Consider the following 4,514-nt stretch of genomic DNA (forward strand, 5'->3'; position numbering starts at 1 on the left):
CAAGCAATACAGTACATGAGTGCTAAGAAATGCCCAAGGCTGCTGTCAATCAAAGTAACCGGTGAGTTACAAGTTATTTACTGTATTGGGAAATGAAGTGATAAATGAATGCCAACCAGTAAAACGTGACATTTAATATAAGATATACGAACTTAAATTGGTTTTTTAATTCATCTATCAGAGTGCTAAAACATAGTTTTAACGAAGACTTCATTATCAAAAGAGACATATAACATTCACCTCTTTAAAGTACCAGTGACTATATAGTATGCTGCACATGGGAGGGGAGAACGTATCTCCATGGAGGCTGGCTCATTTTCATCCTTTTAATGATTACTGGCCAATCACATAAGCTTCCACGAGTCCCTTTGATTCCACCAAATTATTTAGATGAATCATTTGCCGGCTCATAATATTACTAATTTAGTGAACCTGAAAGAGAAGATACTTCACAGGGTTTTTTTTTTTTTTTTTTTACCATCCTTAAAAACAATTAAAGATCACACCTTGATAGCATTATTTGATGTTACATAGTTACTTTAGGTTCACGCTGCATGACTTCTTAGCCTGTGATTTACTAACGGAATTTCCTTAAGGGCCAAATCAGAGAGCAAAACTGTCCTGTAGTACCAAAAATACTTAATGAGATGCCCAGAGGGACTGGCAATGAAAATTCCAATTCTGAGAGTACCACTTAAACGTAAGTACTGTGTTCCCTTCCAGAGGGAGAAAAATCCCTTTTCTCATAGTCTCTTACTAAAAACAAAAATTAAATGCTTGTGAATTGGTGCTCTATGAGTCTCGCTATGCCATCTCTCAGAATACATAATTAGATAATTACATTTTAGATAAAAGGGTACTATACTAATTCACGGCACAAATCCTAGCTAGGGAATAGAAATTGATACATGAAATATGTATCGATACAAATATAAATATATGCATATGTGTTCTATGCAGGCTTGAGCCATTATGGACCATTAAAAACACTGGAGCAAATAGCTTCTGGGAATTAAGCTCTAAGAACACTCTTTGTAATCAGAAGGCAGCTAATCCCTGCTCACCTATTTGAATGCTTAGCTTCCCCAATATAATATTAACCTATTACTTTTTATTTGTGATGCTGTATAAGCATGCAAATATTGGCAAAAATGCCATTCCCCAACCATCTTCGGATGCTTTCGGGCTGAATAAACCTAGAGGTAAAATATGCAGCTTGGATTTGAGAATTTTTAAAAAAATTAACAATAGGTTAAATTCACTAACTCATTTATACCAGCCACCCTGCCATTTCCTATGATCATCCCTCACTTAACTCCTTGCTCAAGCTTCTTTTCTCTCACGAAGTTGCCTTACTAGGTTCAGAGAAGTGCTCTCTAATTTTTCCTGCCATTTACATGTAAATCCTCCACCCAGAGACTTCAGCCTTTAGATTTCTTTCATGTTAAGACTTGTGCCTGATTTGTCTGCTAAAATATAATAGTCTAGCATAACTTCCACAAGATGCCACCTTATATCCGCTTTGACCAGAACCACTGATGATAATAAGTGACTATTGTGATTCTGCTGAGGAGAAAACTGAGACATTTTGAGTTTTTCTCTTCAAGTATTTCATATACAGATACAAATACTGTTGGTATAAAAGTAAAAGTGATAAATACCGTGAGCATTAAATACTGATATCTCTATTTTCCTATTAGATTTCAAAAAGAAATGCTTCTGAGCATCTTTCCTTTCTTTTCAATCATAGCTACTTCTTGTGTAACAATTGGTGAGTAAAATATACATACATATATATATATATATATATATATATATATACTATGTACATATGCACATACAAATCTGCTCAAGAAGACAAATGAGTATAAATGTAGTAGAATTGATTGTATTGCCCTTAAACATATGAGTAAAATGTGTTATTACCATATCTTTTATGCTAGTATTCAAATTCAGTGAGAAGTATTTTCTTTTCTTACTCTCATTTCCTTCCTTAATCTCACCCTTTGTTCCTAAGGAAGATGCTCAACAACACCTTCTGATTTCCCAGGTAGTGTTTTTCTTAATCCTAAAACAATATTTCTTTAAAGAGAAACACATTTTGATAATAAGTGTAAATAGATTTCAAATGTACAGTTACATATGTTCATGTACATACATGTGTATTTGTATATATCCATATTCATAACTATGATACTGCATTAGCCATAGAAGTCCATTTCAGTTGTCATGAAATTGTATATTTATTAAGTGTCACTAGAATCCCAGGCATCCTGAGCTTTAGGGGAATCATGTACCACAAACCCATAGAAAATAAATAGACTGAAGGCTCTAGATGCCCTTGTTACTCAAAATCAAGCAGTCAGCACCAGAACACAGCATGACCTGGGACCCCACACACCCTCTCAGGTGACTAACATCTTTCGAGCTCTAAGGATACAATTGCTCCACTTCTTTTGCCCTATTTCTTCCAAACAAAATGTTTGAATAGAGTGAAATGTTGTGGCTTATACCTACCCAATTTAGAGATGGACGATATTTCAGAGGGCAGAAAAATTGAGTTGTAGATGTGCTTAGTTACAAAAAATTCAAATTAATTAACCAGTCAATCCTTCTCTCAGATGGTAGAAATGCAACAGATTCTTGTATGACAAAGTATATTTGTCAGTAGTTCTGAGTATTCATTGTCTTGCTTCTGTTCACATTCCAATTTGTGCTTCCAGAACACTAAAACTTAGCACTTCATGCACATGGCAGATGAGAAAACTTTCACCGTGTTAAACAATTCTTATTATTCTTTAATTTGTACATATGTTGGTGTCGAATTTACATGCATGAAGTATGACACAAATTCCTGACAATGCCACCTAAAGAGACATGCTAGAACTGTAAACTGTTTTATTTGTATAAAAGGGTTTATTTGTATAAACATATAAAATTTAATTAATTTTATAAAAATTAATTAAAGCTTTACATTTATTTATGTAATTAGTTATTCAATAATCATATACTATAGTTTTCAAAGATGAGTTTTGAATACAGATGTTCCTAAACTTACAATAAGATTATGTTCCAGTAAATCCTTCAAAATTGAAAATATTTTAAATCAAAAATGCATTTAATACACCTAACATCATAGCCTAGCCTAGCCTACCTTAAACATGGTCAGAATACAATATTCAAAACCTACTGGCAACACAGTATACTGTAGAATATGTGTTATTTATTCTGATGACTGGGTGCCTGACTAGGAGCTACGACTAGTAGCCACTGGCCAACATCATGAGTGACTATGTACGGTATATTGCTAGCTCAAGGAAAGATCGAAATTCAAAATTCAAAGTACAGTTTCTTCTGAATGGAACTTTCACACCATCATAAAGTTGAAAAGTCCTAAGTCAGTCATTAAGTCAAGGACCATCTGTGCTTAAGATTTACTTTTGAACACATGAAAAATAATTTTGATTTTTTATATTTACTTTAATTTACATTCTGCTGAAAGAATAAGAAGAAAATATTATATTAAAAATGTAGACATTACTATCAATAAAACAAAAATTTAGTAAATTATAACAGGATAAATTTTCTAAAATAAAGGTAAGAAATACACATTTATGGAGTAATATATAATAATTTATGAGATTACTTACATCTTTATTTTTATTCCTTCTCTAAATGCCACCAAACCATTAATGGTTCCTACTAATAAACAAAAATATCTAAGTTCAATTGAAATCTTTGTATTTGTCAACATACAGTTTTATAAATACCATAGCTGAACCAATTTTTGTGATATTATCACTATGAAGGTATATTTGTCAAGGTATAATTTTAAAATGTTTAGACATAAGATACATATTCCTATACTTGTTTTCTTTCCAAACTAATATTCTATGTAGAGTGTGATATTTTAAAATGTTTTAGGGACATTTTGAAAACAAATACTTGACTTTATTTGAAAATTTTGACTTATCAGGGGCCATAAAGCTGCTCACCATACTTCTGGCAAGCTGCCACTGGAGAGGCATGAAATGTATGATATCTGCTGTGTTCCCAGCTAGTCCACCCTAAACTGTTAGGCCTTCAAGAACACAGAGTCAGAGAAAACGATAACTGATTTGAAGAAATCTTTAATTGCAGAAATCATTAAACTTTGATGAATCCCAGAGTCTCCAGAAACACTAGAAAGTGGAATATAATGGAGGGTAGAAGATTGGGTGAATAGGAAAATGTGGGCAGGAAAGAAAGAAAAGAGGCAATGACACCAGGTCTTCTATTCTAAGCTAGTAGGATAATTTTTACAATAGTTTGTTAAGATCAGCTTCATATTTCACAGATTTAATGTTTTAATTTGTCTAATTTTATGTGTTGGCTGCTTAATATTAGTCTGTCTCCTGTCATATCGTTGGCAGGATCCCACAGGTGTGAAAAGATTTGGGTTGATTGTTGGCTTGTTACTGCTGAGGAGAATAAAAACTCATGTAAACTTCCGTCTAAATGTTCTGAGACCTAGA

Source organism: Pteropus medius, unplaced genomic scaffold (genome assembly GCF_902729225.1).
Source record: "Pteropus medius unplaced genomic scaffold, Ma_sr-lr_union100, whole genome shotgun sequence".
Taxonomy (NCBI): Eukaryota; Metazoa; Chordata; class Mammalia; order Chiroptera; family Pteropodidae; genus Pteropus; species Pteropus medius.